General features: G+C 42.0%; 1 protein-coding gene across 1 annotated transcript in view; it reads left to right on the top strand.

Annotated features, from left to right (window-relative positions):
* The window catches only part of PLCB1 (phospholipase C beta 1), a 957,098-nt gene that overhangs the window by 216,378 nt on the left and 720,327 nt on the right, over window positions 1–20,393 (top strand). The gene's annotated exons all lie outside the window — the stretch shown is intronic.

Raw genomic sequence — 20,393 nt, 5'->3', positions numbered from 1 at the left:
TATTTAATTCTAGCGCTTGCCGTACGCCATTCATATAAATGCTGAAGCTTCTGCTCATAAAATGATGAAAGTCATGTGTAGTAACTGGATGAGAAGGTAAAGCTCCGCATTATCTCACGCAGGCAGAAGCATGGCGATTGTCGCACGCCACGTCTTGAGAGCGTGAACCTAATTTATTAATTTGAAGTTGGATTTTTTTTTTTTTTTTTCTTTTGGATGAAAATTCTTTTTGCTATAAACAATTCAATCTGTATAAATGAATTCTCAGACCTCGGCTACCCTCAGCTGTTTCTACTTCGGTGTGACTAATGTGCCTCGAAGTGCCGCTGATCGGTTCCACTTTCAAGTAGTTTCTGCATAATATTAATATATAAATGCATTTTATCTTCTTTTTATCTTATTTGCCTAGTGTAAAGGGAAGCTATTTGGTATATGCAGTGAGCACATATTTTGTGCAGATTAATAGAAAGTCATTTTGTTTACCAGAAAGCCATTTTCATGGTTTGCTTGGTGTGCCGTATTTTCATCATGACATTTCATGAAACAATTATACTCCTAGTGGCTGTATGTATGCTATTACAAGCAAAAGACAATTGTGTGCAGGTTTTCATAGACCTCAGATCATCCCAAATTCCTGCACCTTCAGACCTTAGGTCAGCCCCAATTCATGCACCCCACAACTCAAGTCAGCCCCAACTCTTGCACCTTCAGACCTCAGATCAGCCCCAATTCATGAGGCTTCACATCTCAGATCAGCTCCAATTCCCAGATCTTCATATCAGCCTCCATACATTCACCTTCAGACCTCAAATCAGCCCAATTCACTAACCTTCAGACTTCAGATCAGCCTCCATACATTACCTTCAAACCTCAGATCAGCCCCAATTCACAAACCTTCAGATCAGCCTCCATACATTCACCTTCAGACCTCAAGTCAGCCCCAATTCACAAACCTTCAGGTCAGCCTCCATACATTCACCTTCAGACCTCAAATCAGCCCCAATTCATGAACCTTCAGACTTCAGATCATCCACCATACATTACCTTCAGACCTCAAATCAGCCCCAATTCACGAACCTTCAGACTTCAGATCAGCCTCCATACATTACCTTCAGACCTCAAATCAGCCCCAATTTACAAACCTTCAGACTTCAGATCAGCCTCCATACATCACCTTCAGACCTTAAATCAGCCCCAATTCACGAACCTTCAGACTTCAGATCAGCCTCCATACATCACCTTCAGACCTCAAATCAGCCCCAATTCATGAACCTTCAGACTTCAGATCAGCCTCCATACATCACCTTCAGACCTCAAATCAGCCCCAATTCATGAACCTTCAGACTTCAGATCAGCCTCCATACATCACCTTCAGACCTCAAATCAGCCCCAATTCACAAACCTTCAGATCAGCCTCCATACATTACCTTCAGACCTCAAATCAGCCCCAATTCACGAACCTTCAGACTTCAGATCATCCTCCATACATTACCTTCAGACCTCAAATCAGCCCCAATTCACGAACCTTCAGACTTCAGATCAGCCTCCATACATTACCTTCAGACCTCAAATCAGCCCCAATTCACGAACCTTCAGACTTCAGATCAGCCTCCATACATCACCTTCAGACCTCAAATCAGCCCCAATTCATGAACCTTCAGACTTCAGATCATCCTCCATACATTACCTTCAGACCTCAAATCAGCCCCAATTCACAAACCTTCAGATCAGCCTCCATACATTACCTTCAGACCTCAAATCAGCCCCAATTCACAAACCTTCAGATCAGCCTCCATACATTACCTTCACACCTCAAATCAGCCCCAATTCACAAACCTTCAGATCAGCCTCCATACATTACCTTCACACCTCAAATCAGCCCCAATTCACAAACCTTCAGACTTCAGATCATCCTCCATACATTCATCTTCAGACCTCAAATCAGCCTCTATTCACGAATCTTCTGACCTCCGATCAGCTCCAATTCACAAACCTTCTGACTTCAGATCAGCCTACATACATTCACCTTCAGAACTCAAATCAGTCTTAATTCCCAAAACCTTTAGACTTCAGAGCAGCCCCCCATACATGTGCCTTCTGATCTCAGATTATCCCTATTTCAAGAACCTTCTGACCTCCAAACAGCCCCAATTTATGAACCTTCAGCCTTCAGATTAGTTCCCATACAGGCTTCTTTAGGCCTCAAACCTGGTTGAACCTGCTGCTCTCTATCTCCACCTCCTGTCCATGTCACCAATTAAACTAAGGATTTTGCAGCTGTGGTGGCAACTCTGCACATGCTCGGTTTTCAGTGCGTTTGTTTGCTCCATATAACATCTGAGCAGGCCACGTGACTATAGAGTCAAACATGTGGGGCGTATACACAGTGGTAAATGACAGCCCACTCCCACCCTCCTCCTCCATGCCCACTAACCAGCTAAACACAGGGGAGGTGGGATCTTACATATAGATTAATGGTGGCTTCACCTCCCTCTTATTCAAAGTCACAGGCTGGAGGGGCGACACAGAGCCTGTGACTGGCAGAAATCCACCCACACCATATTGTTTCCACAAAATAGTAAAGATTTGATTTTAAATATATATTTTTATGACAATATAAAACAGATTATTTATTATATTTATTTTTACTCTGTATTCTGCAATAGTTCCAATATTATAGAATGCCAAGACAGCTCGGCTTTTTAATCCTTATCCATCATGTATTTTATGAGTGTGTGTGTGTGTACATATACAATCATGTATGATTATCGTATGTAATTTATATGTCCATTTGGTATATTTATAATAATATGTCAGCCTATGTACATATGGCTGTTGTCAGGTCACCTTGAGGCGAGGTGACAGATGCACACCGTAGGGATCAGGAGTGCACCGCAAGGTTGTGGACCCTATGGCTGACTGCTGCAGACGGGAGACAGATCCCACCGAGGTTAGAGCGTAAGATTCCCTGGGGCGCGGAGTCTAAGAGCTAGCAGGTGTTCACCAGAGCCTCTAGTGGTGAGGATGGACTTGGCTGCAACTGGCTCCGGGTCGCGACCCCCAGGGTCCCCCAGCTCACACCCACAGTAGGCAACAGGAGGACAGGGATAGTGAGGGATAAAGCCAAGGTCGGGGCCACAAGCAGACAGGAATAGTCAGGGACACACCAATAGGTCAGGATCACAGGCAAACAGGGATAGTCAAGGACACGCCAAAGTCGGTAACGGAACAACAGGAGAGCACACGGCAGGTAACAGGAAGCTAAACACACAAAGGAGTACACAATGGTTGATCAGCAGGGTTGGCCTGCAGTGCACAGGTTAATATAGAGTTCTCTGATAGGAGCTAGGGTGGAGTCATACCAGAGGATGGATTACAAAAGCAGTCAGGTGAGGGTCGGCTGGTCTCTAGAGATGAACACATGGAAACAGGTAAGCAGACAAACTCTATTGCATAACCATGACAGCTGTGTCCTATATACACTTTTTGCAGTAACATACCTCATCTAAAGTCTCACTGTTTTTCTTATTTTTTTGTTAAATATTACCTCTTGCCTCTCTTCCCAATTCATATACAAGAAAAAGTATATAATACACAATATCATATTTATTGATATCAAATGTCAAAACTACAAAGTTTTTTTTTTTTCTTTTTTTTTTTTTATCTCCAGCCCAGCCAGCTATTAAAACTTCAACTAGCTATAATTCCTAATCAGTCAATTTCCTCTAATCACAGGTTTGATGTTTTCATATCTGAAATCCGTTTGTGGGAAGGAAAACTCCAACAAAGCCGATGATCATCATCAGACAAAACATGCTTTGAGATGATCATATCTGTATTTACTCCATCAGGCAAAAAATGATAATAGTGACAGAATGAGATTTAGAGATTTTTACAAAGCAATGTGTCGTTTCGAAATCCCCCATTGTGTGTGTCTATATTCAGCTTTACCGTTTTTATAATGTCCTGGTCTCCACCTGAGGATATCCTGACAACTAGGGTTGCACCAAAAATAGTATCGGTATCAGTGCCGATACCGTGTATTTTCACAAGTACTCGTGCAAATGCACCGACACCTGAAACCCATACTTTCCGGCTCGGTTCTTTGAGCTGTCAGTGGGTCTCCCCTGTTGACAGCTGAAGTGTTAAAGAGGAAGTAAACGTTCCCACTCTGATGCTTCTTTTCATTTAGTCCATTATAATAAGTAATTATCAAACTATAACCGCTGTAATCCAGCCCAAATCACATATTACTTACTGTTTAAAGAAACTTTTTTCCAGGGGGTTAGGCAGCGCCATCTTAAGTATTGTATTCTGAGTCCACAGTGGAGTGTATTTCCGCCGTTACATTGAGCACTTCCTGTACTGATAACCAAGCCTCCTTCTCAATCCAACATTTCTATGGCAACCCTGCTTCCCTGTTCATAGCTGACTTGTTTTATTTCATAGTATTTACTTGTACCGATTATCTAGTGTTTGCATTTGTCAGTCTTATCAGCTTCAGCTGATAAGTCTGCAGTAATGCTGTCCCATTCCCTGCTTTACACTGCATGTGAGGTCACATGGGGTGTAGGAGGAAGCTCTGAATGATTTTGCAGTCTCCTGGGATTTCAGTGTTGTGTGCCATAGTAATTCCTGATAATAGATAGACCAAGTACACAGAGTGTACCGTAAATCAGGGGAGAGCTGGGCATGCTCAGTGACATCATTCTAAAGAAGAAAAAAGGATTACAACAATATTAAGCAGGTAAGGAGATATCTACAAGCAGTGTTAATTAGGGTTTTTAATGCTGATTTACATGGGATAAAGTTGTGGGGGAGGGTTTACAACCACTTAAAAGAGGTTCGGTAATTGGAGCTGTCAAAAAAAAAAGCAGCCAGCAATGTTTATTAACAACATTGCTCAGCCACTGAAACACTAAAATAAAAAGAAACATTGTTTCATTTTGAATCCTTCTGTTTCCTCATCTGCAAATCAAAGGGATGAACAAATGTTCCTCTGTTTAATCCCTTATAAACCCTTAATTTATGCTAATCAGCCTTAATTAACTCCCTATTCTCCTCCATTTAATTATTTTCCTGCTTTTTTTTTTTTTTTTTTTTGTTCACACATCTATTTTATAAATGATAAACAATTAAAACATTTTTACACATATATATATATATATATATATATTAACATATATTTACACATTGAAAAAGCGCAAAATTTAAAGCGGAGGTCTGGCCGTTTAAAAAAAAAAAGTCAGTAACTACAAACGCTGTAGCCGCTGACTTTTAATGAGGACACTTACCTGTCCAGCGAGCCTGCGATGTCGGCCCTCCGAGGCTCATCCGTCCATCAGATTGGGTGCCGGCACAGCCGTCCTAACTAAGTCTAACAGGCAGTGGAGCCTTGCGGCTTCAATACCTATTTCCTACTGCGCATGCCCGAGGCACGCAACGCTTTGTGAATGGCCCTGTTGTATTCTGGGACACACGCATGTCCCAGAATACAATGGGCCAGCTCACCGAAGAGGAGGAAGTGACAGAACAGCGCCGCGGAGTAGTAAGAAGCAGATTAGGAAGACTGCCTAGCAACAGGGGTTTCTGGTAAGTAAAAAAAAAATCAAATTTTTTGTTTTATATTTTTTGTAGAATTTTAATGTCATTTTTTATTTTAGGGTGGACTTCCACTTTAAAAAAAATCTATTTATTTCATTTATAAATAACTTTTCAATGCTTTTGTACCATTGCTGACAGCTGAAGTGAAAACATAACAGTTGCGGTAGGTATCGGTAACTGGTATCGGCGAGTACTAAAAAACAAAGTATTGGTTCGCGTATTCGTTGTAAAAAAAATGGTATCGGTGCATCCCTACTGACAACCCTTATAAAGCAATACGAAAATCTTGTGTTTTTTTTTGTTTGTTTTTTTAAAAAGTCTGCTCCTTTTACAGTAGTGTAGTATGTATTTGCTAACCTTTTTATTCATTTTTTTTTGTAAATTTTATATATTTTTTGCGGTCTGTCTTCCCCACTTCTGTTTTTTCTCCCAGATGGGTGCCCCCCTCTGCAGCGCCGCTCTCAAGGGGGGCACCCATGCGTGTGCACTCCCAACCACTGAGGGGGAGACGCTGGCTGCGCTCGCAGGCACGGGAGCTGCGGCCAAGGATGACGCTGTAGCTCCGCCTCCCATGCCCTTTGATTGGCATGGGAATCTGGAGCTTTATACCGCATCCCCATCTTCACTCCGCATTTGCTCAGCGGAAGATGGGTGTGTCGGGGGGCGGGAATGGGCGGGACTACTGGGAGGTTTGTGTACAGAAGGCTGGGCTAGCTATCGAGGACTAGGCTTGTTCTCCATCAAGCAGGCAGGGAGAAAAGCGCCAATGCACATGCCCGATGCCGCTAGGCATGTCGTGACTTGCAGTTCACAAAGAGCTATGATGTAGGGGCCGGGAGCGCGTTATGAGGAACATAAACAAAAAACATAAAATTCAACAAAAACATTTTGGGGAAAAACAAATATAGATTACACATGGTTGTACTTTATATTGCAGAAATCTGAAAAAAGTACCTACCTATACAACCCCTTTAAAGTGGATGTAAAACCCACGTTTTTTTTTTTTTGTTTTCTTTTATGTCATAATGTAGAGTATACGATTTCCTACCATTTGAGTTCAGTCTTGCCACAAAGAGTTAATCCATCTCTGCGCAATCCTCTTCTATTGTTCAGTGAGATAAATCTTGACAAACGGAGAAAAACTTTGTCAAATCCTCCCCCTTGCTGTGGGTGACAGGTGATTTACATATCTCGTGCACTAGCCTAAGAGACATGCGTTGTTATTTAATTCCCTCTCACTCCTTTTTCTGTTGCTCTGCAAGGATTGGCTGTTCCACACCTCAGCATGATTTGGCATGCTGAAGTCATGTGGGGACTTTTCTGGTTTTTGACTGGATGTTAGTGATCATAGCAGAAGTTCAGTGTAAGAAATACACAGGAGAAAATGCATGTTGATAAGGGGAGTGTGGAGGTGGGCGGGGAGTCTACTGACATCATGACTCCACCCACTGAGCCCTGGAAACCAGACCCACCCACAGAATCTTCAGTTTTTCGGGTCTCATAGCAGACAGAGGGGAGACATTTGACAGATAATTATACATGCAGGAGGCATGTATATCCTTCTAGATAACCAATATCGCAGTAGTTTAGAAAGGATGAGAAAGGATGAGAGTGGGTTTACATCCACTTTAAGGCTGCAATCTCAGAATTTGGTTAGATGGAGAAAACGGTGAAATGACCCTGTGTAGATATTAGTACTGGCCCATATATGAACCAAGTACAGCAACGGAGTATAATGTTAAGATCCATCTGGATGGCTATAGCATGATCTGCACTGCAAACATGCTGGTAGCCACTGAATGGCAAATGTTTGCTATAGTAGGTATGATTGTACAATGGCTACACCTCTCCATCTGTACCGAGATCACAGAGCTCCTTTTTCCCACCACAGTCACTTTGATTGACGGTACCATCACGCCACACCCATAATAACATCATCTCCATCATCTGGGCCCAGCGATGAGCAAACTTCACAATAAGCAAGCATTCCCAGATCTCTATGTATGTTGTATCAAACATTTGGCAGAACACAACAAAAGTTACCAATATTGCTGATAACTTCAAATACCTTCATATACTCTATAATACCAAAAGTATTGGTACACCTACACGCATATGAATTTTAATGGCATCCCAGTCTTAGTCCGTAGGGTTCAATATTGAGTTGGCCCACCCTTTGCAGCTATAACAGCTTCAACTCTTCTGGGAAGGCCGTCCACAAGGTTTAGGAGGGTGTCTATGGGAATGTTTGACCATTCTTCCAGAAGTGCATTTGTGAGGTCAGCCACTGATGTTGGGCGAGACGGCCTGGCATGCAGTCTCCGCTATAATTCATCCCAAAGGTGTTCTGTCAGGTTGAGGTCAGGACTCTGTGAAGTCCAGTCAAGTTCCTCCACCCCAAACTCGCTCATCCATGTCTTTATGGACCTTGCTTTGTGCACTGGTGCGCAGTCATGTTGGAACAGGAAGGGGCCATCCCCCAAACTGTTCCCACCAAGTTGGCAGCATGAAATTGTCCAAAATGGCTTGCTATGCTGATGCCTTAAGAATTCCCTTCATTGGAAGTAAGGGGACAAGCCCAACCTCTGAAAAACAACCCCACACCATAACCCCACCCCCCCCTCCACCAAATGATTTGGACCAGTGCACAAAGCAAGGACCATAGAGGCATGGAGGAGCGAGTTTGAGATGGAGGAACTTGACTGGCCTGTACAGAGTCCTGACCTCAACCTAATAGAACACCTTTGGGATGCATTAGAGCAGAGACTGCGAGCCAGGTCTTCTCGCCCAACAACAGTGCCCAACCTTACAAATGAGCTTCTGGAAGAATGGTCAAAAATTCCCATAGACACCCTCCTAAACCTTGCGGACGGCCTTCCCAGGAGAGTTGAAGCTGTTGTAGCTGCAAAGGGTGGGCCAACACAATATCGAACACTACGGACTAAGACTGGGATGCCGTTAGACAGGTGTCCCAATACTTTTGGTAATCTACTGTATATAACCACATACATACCATAAAACAAAGTAACAAATGCCCCTGATTTTTTAAGATCTAATGCCTTATGCTAGGAATTTTTACATGCATTTTTGTATTGACTTTGTACGCTAGATTCAATTCATGATGCCGTTAATAAGCTGGGCTTTTACTGTTAGCCAAATTATTATTTTTTGTAATAAAACATAATTTCGTCTTTGCAGTTATAAATCTTATGTACCTCTTACCTTCCCTGTGAAGTGAATGTAGTTGAGCCACTGCCTGCAGTCATTCAATGAAATCCAGCAACGGTTACATTGAGTGTATGATTACTTCTGGATTAACACCGCATTGACGTCAATCGAGTTACAGAGTTCCAGTTTAAAGCTTTGATTGCTCCTTTTGCTGAATTATACCATATATATATATATATATATATATATATATATATATATATATATATGTATATATAATTAACAGAAAAATCTTTTAGTGTTTTTTTTTTCTAAGCTGCGTAAAAACATCTTCTACAGTTTTTAATGGCCCTGTACACACGGTCGGACATTCCGACAACAAAATCCATCGGATTTTTTTAGACGGATTTTGTGCAAAACTTGTCTTGCATACACACGGTCGGACAAAGTTTTCGGAAAATCTGATCGTTCTTAACGCGGTGACGTCAAACACGTAGGGCGGGACTATAAACGGGCCAGTAACCAATAGCTGTGGTCTCTTAATTTATTCTGAGCATGCGTTGCACTTTGTCCGTCGGAATTGTCTACACACGATCGGAATTTAAACGATCGGATTCTGTTGTCGGAAAATTTTAGATCCTGCTCTCAAACTTTGTGTATCGGAAATTCCGACGGAAAAAGTCTGATGGAGCCCACATACGATCGGATTTTTCCGACGACACGATCCGATCGCACATGTTCCGTCGGAAATTTCTGACTGTGTGTACAGGGCAGAAGTCTTTAATTTAATTTAAACCTGTAATGGATAACTCCAGGCTATGACTAAATACATATACATGGTCTGTCCAGAAAGTATACAGCCATGTAATATGAAAAATAGAGACATTTATTGAATATATTTATTATTATATGTATTATCTTGCTGAGACCTTCCCGGACCTTCTTCTGGTGTGGAGAACCAGGCGACTTCCATCGGAGCAACCGGGAAAGATCATAGCTGCAGCCCAACTTCAGATATAACCTTCTTGAGGAAATGTGGTTCATTGGTAGAAGTTTGAAGAAAGTCATTAGTAACTGTAGCACAATGTTCCCTCTGCTCTGGTACACATTTCATACCAAGATGGATCAAAATCTCAGACAGTCGTTTTTGGAATCCACAGAACAGCTTCTTCTCTCACTGTCAGTTGCCTATACTTGATTGCAGCCCGTACACGTTCAACATGGATCATTTTCAACAGATTCTCTACTGTGACGGAACTGCTTGGTACTCCAATTAGGAGCTTCCCCCAAACAGTGCCTCCTGCCCTCCAAATCGTTCCAGCAGACTAGGAGCTAGTACTAGTCCTGTTAACCCAAGCATCATACACAAGATGTTGAGGTAGAACCAAAAGAATGACTGTTTATTGACCAGAAATTCAGGTTTTTATACACTTGAAAAGTAGGTTAGTCACCACATAAACAATCAAACCAAATATTTACCCAAAACATCACACAATGGTTAGATAACGAAGCAGAGTTTACACAAGGCTAATTCCATCATTTAGGATCCTCCAAGAGTTAGCCAAATTAGCCAACAGACAGAAACAATAGGTGACTCAACTAACAATGGGAATTTAACACCTAGAAAGGCACACAATGGGAGAGACATACTTAATAAACACATAACACCTTAATAAACAGACAATAGCAGGAGAACCCCAACATCAGGTTGCTTGAGCTGATTTTATTAACATCTGCTCTGAGTCTCGCAGTCTGAAGCAGTCATTGCTGGTTTGGGCCTAGAGATCCCAAATATGTATATGGATCCTCCAGTTCTGTGTGTTTTGAGGAAACATGGACTAGAATTACAAGCAAGACCACTCCAAGGGTTCCCCAGGCACACACCTCCCAAAGAGTAGTGTACCCTTAAAAGTAAGAACCCATAGTCAGTAATCAAGAGGCTAGCCTGCAGTCCCCTCCAAAAAACCCTGTCCTGGTTAAGTGCGTCACATCTACCATCTTTAAAGCATTGGGGCCACCCTTTTATTTGCACTGCACTCATTTCATAGTCTTCGCCCCCCTATTCTGGATCACCCAAATAGTTTCCATCATCTAGTGCTCCTACTGACTAGTACAGTGAAGTCATCATTGTTCACACATTCCAGTCCACTCTCCTTGGCTGCTGTGTTACAATGATGACCGTTCTCATTATATTAACAATGGCTGGACTTTTTCTGGACATGCCACGTATATTTGAACTGTCTTACCTTCCAAAAGATTTTTAATTCTGTTCATTTGATCTGGTGATCAAAATGTCTCAGAAGAGAGCACAGAAACATCACAGACCTCCCTTGCAAACAACACTGCTCTAAAGCAACACAGCCTAGTCCAAGAGCTGCCCCAGCCTGGGATTGGACAATTTGGGTACTGCAGCACTACAAAAAGCTCATGGCTTCTGTGCCCTCCCCTCCTGTAAGCATGTTTACAATGTTAGACTGACAGATCTATGAAAAACAAATAGTTCCTTACACAGGAGTAGGGAAGTAGTAGGGAGTAGTTCCCTACACAGCAAGTGGCTAATTTCAAACAATGTTCAGCTAATTATGCTTGCTCTGGGTAAAAACACAGTAAATTATTTTCTAAAAAATTGTGTTTTCTGTCTGCCTGGATTACAGCCAATATTACAATGAGTTCTGTGAATGGGCAAGGGGAAATAAGGGGCGGATAAATGATACGGGGGTATCTGTGCATGAGACCCACAGCAATCATAGCCACAGGGGCCCAGAAGTATATTGAGATGATGAAAGTTTACAAGAATGGGCAGTGATCCTGGTCGTTGGATACACCTCGTAAGAGGTAACTTTTTTTCTACTTCACAGTTTTAACTAAGGCTAGCCACACATGGATCTTCTTTTTCAATCAGCCGGCAGGTCTGATCGGGAAAAAAAAACCCAGTGTATTCCCCCATCCACACAAGCGAGGTGGATGGAGGAATCCTTCCCACTGTGTCAATGTATTCTGATAGTGGGGCTCCTTTACTGTCAGAATACACCAATCATCAGCTGCGCCCAATGGATTGCAGCTGCTGATTGACAAAGCGTTTCCAACAGTCCCGTTCAACAAAAGTTGATCCATGACCATGGATGGATTTAAATTTGGCTGGGACCCTGCTGAACTGGCGGAATTTCGGTCCATCTTTGACCAGTTTAAGAGCCCTTTGCCTAGAGTTCTGTTTTAAATTCTACCTTTAATTAGTACACCTACAAGTGTTTTTTTTCAAAGGAATTTTTTTTTTTTAATCTGCATTGAGGTTATTTGGCCACTTGATGCAAATAGTGCTTAGAGGGGTTTTTCAATTGACTGACTGTGTGACTCTTGGGAATAAGTGCTGAGTGTCTTGTTAAATATACATGTGGGAAAATAGTATTCACACTCATTTGAAGTGCTATATGAAGTAGCAAAAAGGGGACTGATTGTGTTGGTATATTTATATTATTATAGGAAACCTGTATTGGGGGAAATAACAAGGCTGCCGCTACTGATCTCATAAAAATATGCTAATTATCTGGCTATCTCTGGTTTAAATACTTTGCTCCACGGACTTGGAACAAATACAACAGTCAAAGTAAAGTCCAAACTTCCTGTAATAGGTAGTCAGTCACTAAGATCCCAACACAACCCTACCTATTTGCACATCATGCAAGCAATAGACATGTGAGATTAGTTTAGTACAAAACGAAAATTCGTCCGAATTTCCGGAAATTCGTACATTTGTACGAACCCCAAGCAAGATATAAAAAGTAATCTGCGCTATTCAGAAAAAATAATTTTTTTAAAAATGTATATAGATTCCCTACAAGCAGCAACTCCAATCGTAATACTCCGATATAATAAACTAAATAAGGCTGCTTTCACACTGGGGCGGTATTCAGGCGTTACAGCGCTAAAAATAGCGCCTGTGTAGCGCCTGAAAAAAAACGGCCCCTTTAACTCCAGTGTGAAAGCCGGAGGGCTTTCACACTGGAGCGATGCGCTGGCAGGACGGTGAAAAAAGTCCTGCTAGCCGCATCTTTGCAGCGGTGAAGGAGCGGTGAATACACCGCTCCTACCCATTGAAATCAATGGGACACCGCGGCAATACCGCCGGCAAAGCGCCGCTGCAGCGGCGCTTTGCGGGCGGGTTTAACCCCTTTTCGGCCGCTAGCGGGGGTTAAAACCACCCCGCTAGCGCCCGCACACCGCCGCTAGAACGACGGTAAAGCGCCGCTAAAAATAGCGGCGCTTTACCGCCGACGCTGCTCCCGCCCCAGTGTGAAAGCAGCCTTAGTGAAAAAAGTGAGCTGCGCTAAAAAAACAAAAAACTAAACTCAACTCAAAAAAAACTCAAATCACACACATATTGAAAAATCTATAATCCCAAAAGGAAAATAGTGACAAAAAAGATGCAGATAGCTTAAAGAGGAAGTAAACCCTGATGGGTTTACTTCCTCTTTTTTTCCCTGCAAAGGTAAAGCATAATGGACTACTATGCATCGCATAGTAGCCCATTATGTGTCACTTACCTGACACAGGAGCCAGCGAAGTCGCCGCTGATCCCTGTAGTCCGCCGCGTCCATCTTGCTGGTGGCGTCTCGCAGCTCCGACCAATGACAGCGGCGAAGCCGCGATGACGTCACTCCCGCGCATGCGCACGGGAGTCGCGCCTCGCAGCTCCGCCGCTGTCATACGGCGAGGCCGCGATGACGTCACTCCCGCGCATGCGCACGGGAGTCGACAAATTTGGCAAATCCATTCTTGGACTTGCCGCATTTAGTGCGCATGCGCGCCGCTGTCTACGGCGCATGCGCCGTAGACAGCGGTGCCCATTTTCGGGCAAATATCTCCTAAACCATATAGGTTTAGGAGATATTACTTGGACCTACAGGTAAGCCTTAATCTAGGCTTACCTGTAGGTCAAAGTTGTTTGGAAGGGTTTACTTCCATTTTAAATTTCTTTTAAATAGATTATATCAGTGAGTAATATCTTAAACATATAGGTGAGAGTTAAAAAATCACCAGTGCCAATAATATAATTAGCATAAATGTATATGTCCCTTGTGCATAAAAATTGCATAAATTATTAATAAAGCACACAACACCAACTAGTTATGAATATGCAAAAGACTAAAAAAAGAAATTGGATAGGAATAAAGTCAATAAAAGTCCCAGAGAAAACAATCAAAAGATGGTGATGATTCTTCCAAAGTGAAGATATGGAGTTGGCATCCACAATATTCTGCGTTAAAAGAGATCCAAGAAATCACCTCCACCAGTGAAAGGGGGCCGCTTACCAGAATTTTAGATCTCAGTATCAGTGAGATCAACAAGGCAAAAGCACAGGAGTTCTGGATGAGCCGTCACATGAGCCACACTAACTTTATCCTTGATGTAAGCCTCCAGACGCGGAACGAAGGTGTCATATATCATATAAAGAAGCAGAAAGGCACTCGCATAGCGTAAAACCTCTTACTTTAATAGATAATAAAATAAATAATATTGCACTCACATGTATAAAGAAGGAAACGATCGTGTAAAAAGAAAACGAGCCGGCTACGGTGTGCTGACGTCACCGCGTTCTACGCCTAACCCGGAAGTGCGGGCGGCACACGAGAGCCGGCCGGCTTGTTTTCTTTTTACACGATCGTTTCCTATTGTGGGTGCCAACTCCATATCTTCACTTTGGAAGAATCATCACCATCTTTTGATTTCTCTGGGACTTTTATTGACTTTATTCCTATCCAATTTCTTTTTTTAGTCTTTTGTATATTCATCATAATTAGTTGGTGTTGTGTGCTTTATTAATAATTTATGCAATTTTTATGCACAAGGGACATTTAATTTATGCTAATTATATTATTGGCACTGGTGATTTTTTAACTCTCACCTATACGTTTAAGATATTACTCACTGATATAATCTATTTAAAAAAATTTTAAGCTATCTTTGCATCTTTTTTGTCACTATTTTCCTTTTGGGATTATAGATTTTTCAATATGTGTGTGATTTGAGTTTTTTTTTGAGTTGAGTTTAGCTCACTTTTTTCACTTATTTGTACGAATCCGAAATAAGAATTTTTATGCATACGAATTCCATACGAAATACGAAATTTCGCTTACGATCTTCGGAATCCAAATTCATAACGAAAATTCTTAATTGTTACAAAAAGTTAACAAACCTAAAAGTGAAAACCCAGGAAGTCAGCACAGCACAGGGATGGTGGGAACCCCTCATAATGATAAATTCATCATAACAAAAATTCGTAATTGTTACGAAAAGTTAATGAACCTAAAAGTTAAAACCCCAGGAAGTCAGTACAGGGATGGTGGGAACCTTATGGGAATTTCTATGCTTACGAATTTCATACGAAATTTTGTTAACGAATTTCGGATCCAAATGAACAGAAACATGACTGGTGTTTTGTGCACCAATCAGAGGAAGTCAGCACAGCACAGGGATGGTGGGAACCCCTCATAATGATAAATTCATCATAACGAACTTTCGTTATTTTTACGAAAAGTTAACGAAACTAAAGGTTAAAAACCTAGGAAGTCAGCACAGTACAGGGATGGTGGGAGCCCCTCATAATGATAAATTCATCATGATGAAGTTTACGAATCTAACTAACATTCGTATTTCATACTAATCCGAATTTAATTTCGTACACAAATTACAAAATACGTTTTTTTTTTTCGTACGGAATGAAACTAAACTAATTTTTTGATGGCGCCCATGTCTAGCAAGCAATAGGTGGCTGTTGAATCAGTTTGGACCATCCGGTCAGATTTTAACTTGAGGTTTTGACTTCCAACTAGAAGGTAGTAAGCACCAGGCAGTCCAAGAAAATATTTAGGAGTGTGCCTTCCATCTTTAGGCATTGCCAACATAGGGATGACAACTGGGGGTTGAGTTTTGTACCACTTGAGGAGTTTTTTTTTTTTTTTTTTTTGCTGTCTGTGTCGCTATTCTGGAAAGTTACTATATCTATTTGTCCTGGTGAGCACTGTTTCCAGTGTAGAGAGGGGAAACCCAACAGTTTTTGAGTTGTCTCTAGAAACAGGAGGTATGGTGAACTCTTCCAATGGGGGCACCTATTGTTACTGGCTAAAATCTCACATGGTAGTGCAAAGCATGTGGAAAGGTGGAGCTGACACACACATTTTGAAAAAAAAATGCACACACAATGAACTCACAAGGGTAGACGAGACACACAATATGGCAAACAAGTTGTACAATACCCCAAAAATAACTAGCCAAATAGCCATACGAGTGGAGAATTTGCACTGAATTCTTTTTCAAGGTATGGGGACCAGCAAGGAGCCAGGAGGACCTTTTCTTACCATAGCTGATGCTATATAACAAAACAGCAGCTGTTTCCTTCTACTACTGCTGGGATTTTCACTATTCTCCGTACAGCTATAGAAAGTTTATGGGACCAAATAAACCTGGTACAGCTGCAGGGACGATCAAAATTTAAATTGCTGTAGGTTATTTGCCATTTGAAGGACTCTTTCTCTGTTATCATTAATGTCATGTTGCCCCAATCCCTATTTTTTTCTTACCAAGCAACCCATGTATAATTTAAAACATCAGCTGTGGAATGTTTGGAGGATGCTTAAGATGCCCAGAAATGACCGGTATTTATTTAATAACAGTGCTCCTGATTTTGAACATTACTTTTGATAGTTAGGTCAGTTCGGATCTCCTTGAAAGTAATAACGAGTGCTTCTGTTGGTTTGAGGCACCCATAAAGACACGGGGAGATTTTTCAACTCACTAGAAAATCTTTCTGTGATTTGGACTTTTCTTTTTTTATTCTTTTTTTTTTTTTTTAAATTGTTAATGTCGGAAACTTTTTACAAGCAACAAGGGATGATATATCGGCAAAGAACAATTGACAAGAATTATTCCATACATTACTCTATCACATCTAAGCCCTTGTACACACGGTCGGACATTCCGACAACCAAATCCGTCGGATTTTGTCCGACGGATTTTGTCCGAAACTGTTGCATACACACGGTCGGACAAAGTTGTCGGAAAATCCCATCGTTCAGAACGTGATGACGTTATTTCGTTACGACGGGACTACGTTCAGGCTAGTAGCCAATAGCTTTGATGTAGGAATTTGATCTGAGCATGCGTGGCACTTTGTCCGATCGGAATTCTCTACACATGATCGGAGTATGTCCGATCGGAGCATTTTGTCTGAAAATTTTACCAACAAGTTGGAAAACTTGATACTCCGACAGAGACAGTCCGATGGAGACCACACACAGTCGGAATATCCGACAAAATGGTCCGATTGGACAGATTCCGTCGGAATCTCCGACCGTGTGTACAAGGGCTTACACACCATATTCAGACCAATACAAGAAGGTATACAGATAACCATATCACTTCTGTGAACATCAGAGAGGTCCCTTTGGAACAATCATATTACCCGTAAATAGTGGATGGTGGGCTTTACCCCTCCTTGGTCAGTACAATTGTGAATTAAGTGTTGCGCTAAAAGAATACACACAGTATAACATAAATACAATAAAATTATGTGTGAAAATAAAAAGTATTATACAATAAATTCATATGTGATTATCCAGTCTGCTCTTATGCCTTGTACACACGAACAAATTTTCTGTCAGAAAACCATCCAAGTTTTTTCCGAATTCCGCTAAAGCTTGACACATGGTCACACAAAAGTTCTCTGAATGTTCGACTGTCAAAAACGTGGTGACGTACAACACTATGACGATCCGAGAAAATTAAGTTCAATGCTTCCGAGCATGCGTCAAATTGTTTCTGAGCATGTGTAGGAATTTTCGCGTGTCGGAATTTGTACAGATAATTGTAATTTTCCGATCGGAACTTTTTCCGACCGAAAAATAGAGTACCTGCTCTCAATCTTTTGCTGGCTGGAATTCTGCCAGCAAAAGTCCGATGGAACATACACACACAGTCGGAATTTTTGACCAAAAGCTCACATCCGACTTTTGCTGGCAGAATTTCTTATTGTGTGTATGGGGCTTCAGGAGTTATCCAGTCAAAGTCCTACATGAAAATAAGTGATCAAGGCTCCACCACCCACACTTTTTGGAAACCCCATTACCATGAGGGTACAGAGGTAAACTTACCAAAAACAGAGGACCCTCTAACTAAAGTGAGGTCAATAATGGCTAATATACTATATTGTCAAAAGTATTGAGACACCTGCCTTTACACGCACATGAATGGCATCCCAGTCTTAGTTCACAGGGTTCAATATTGAGTTGGCCCACCCTTTGCAGCTATAACAGCTTCAACTCTTCTGGGAAGGCTGTCCACAGAGGTTTAGGAGTGTGTCTATGGGAATATTTGACCATTCTTTCAGAAGCACATTTGTGAGGTCAGGTACTGAAGTTGGACGAGAAGGCCTGGCTCACAGTCTCAGCAAATGGGCTTCTGGAAGAATGGTCAAACATTCCCATAGACACACTTCTAAACCTTGTGGATTTCCTCCCAGAAGAGTTGAAGCTGTTATAATATTGAACCCTATGGACTAAAGGCCCAAACACTATTAGATTTTCTGCAGATTTTTGTCTTCAGATTTACAAAAAAACATATAATATGAGGAAAAACCTTAACAGTTTCAATTTGTATGCAATAAGGCAGGCCCTTGTACTACATGATTTTGGTAAATCCGAAGACAAAGATCTGAAGAAAATCTAATCGTGTGTATGGGATCTAAGACTGGGATGCATTAACCACCTCGCGCCCGCCCTATAGCCGAATGACGGCCGTAGGGCAGGCGCGTTTGTCCGGGAGGCCGTCCCTGGATGTCCTAATGTTTACTTCCGCAATGCGCGCCGCCGCGGGCGCGCATCGCAGAAGTTCTGTGTTCGCCGTGTCCCCCCAATCACAGCGGCCGTTTACAGCGCGATCGGCGTGTCCAATGGGAGATGATCTCATATGTAAACATATGAGATCATCTCTCAGCGCCGCTCTCCCTCCTCACACAGACAGCGTGTGAGAGGGGAGAGATGAACGGCTGCAGTGGCAGCCGTTCTGCTTTCCTTTGTAAAAGTAAAAAAAAAAGTGCCATCCTCCCCCAGCAGTGCCATCCATCCTCCCCCAGCAGTGCCGTCCTGCCCCAGTGCCATCCGCCCTAGTGCCATCCACCCCAGTTCTACCTACCCCCAGTGCTACCTGCCCCCAGTGCCACCTGTTGTCAGTGCCATTTGTCCCCAGTGCCATCTGTCATCAGTGCCACATATAAGTGCCATCTGTCATCAGTGCCACGTGTCAGTGCCACGTATCAGTGCCATTTGTCATCAGTGCCACCTGTCAGTGTCACGTGCCATCTGTTGTCAGTGTCACGTGTCATCAATGCCACTTATCAGTGCCATCTGTCATCAGTGTCACGCGTCATCGGTGCCATGTATTAGTGCCATCTGTCATTGGTGGCACGTATTAGTGCCACGTATTAGTGCCATCTGTCTTTAGTGCCACGTGTCTTCAGTGCCACGTATTAGTGCCACGTGTAATCAGTGCCACGTATAAGTGCCACGTGTCATCAGTGCCACGTATAAGTGCCATCTGTCATCAGTGCCACATATTAGGGCCATCTGTCATCAGTGCCACGTGTCATCATTGCCACGTATCAGTGCCATCTGTCATCAGTGTCACGTGTCATTGTCCTGGTGCTTCAAAAGTGTAATAAATAGTCAACAAGTTAGATGTGTAATTTATGTTCCTAGAACACATGATGGCGCTACCTGCATGTTGGGCCTCTCTATGTGGCCAGGCTGTGAAAAAGTCCCACACATGTGGTATTGTAATACTCGGGAGGAGTAGCAGAATTTTTTGGGGGGTGTCATTTGTGGTATACACATGCCATGTGAGAGAAATAACCTATTACAATGACAATTTTGTGGAGAAAAAAAAAGAAAAATCTTAATTTTGCAAAGAATTGTGGGGAAAAAATGACAACATCAAAAAGCTCATCATGCCTCTTACTAAATACCTTGGAATGTCTACTTTCCAAAAAGGGGTCATTTGGGGGGTATTTGTACTTTCCTGACTTGTTCGGGTCACAAGAAGCGAGATAGTCCACCAGTACATCAGATGTGATCAATTTTGTGCGATTCGCACCACACCTTGTAGACTCTCTAACTTTCACAAAGACCAAATAATATCCACTAATTTGGGTTATTTTTACCAAAGACATGTAGCAGTATAAATTGTGGCCAAAATTTATGAAGAAAAATTAATAATTTGCATAATTCTGTCACAGAAACAAAGAAATATGCGTTTTTTTTCAAAATTTTCGGTCTTTTTTCATTTATAGCGCAAAAAATAAAAACCCCCAGAGGTGATCAAATACCACCAAAAGAAAGCTCTATTTGTGGGGAAAAAAAGGACACAAAATTTATTTGGGTACAGTGTTGCATGACTGAGTAATTGTCATTCAAAGTGTGAGAGCACCGAAAGCTGAAAATTGGTCTGGGCAGGAAGGGTGTTTAAGTGCCCAGTAAGCAAGTGGTTAAAGATTATGTGTATGTAAAGGCAGGCGTCCCTATACTTTTGTTAATAGTTTATCTCGACAAAAAAATAAAAATTATGGGGCAGAC

Source organism: Lithobates pipiens, unplaced genomic scaffold, assembly GCF_037356315.1.
Source record: "Lithobates pipiens isolate NorthernLeopardFrog02 unplaced genomic scaffold, aLitPip1_a1.2 Scaffold_18, whole genome shotgun sequence".
Taxonomy (NCBI): domain Eukaryota; kingdom Metazoa; phylum Chordata; class Amphibia; order Anura; family Ranidae; genus Lithobates; species Lithobates pipiens.
Note: the sequence above shows the minus strand (reverse complement) of the source record. Positions and strands in the feature narration are given on the sequence as shown.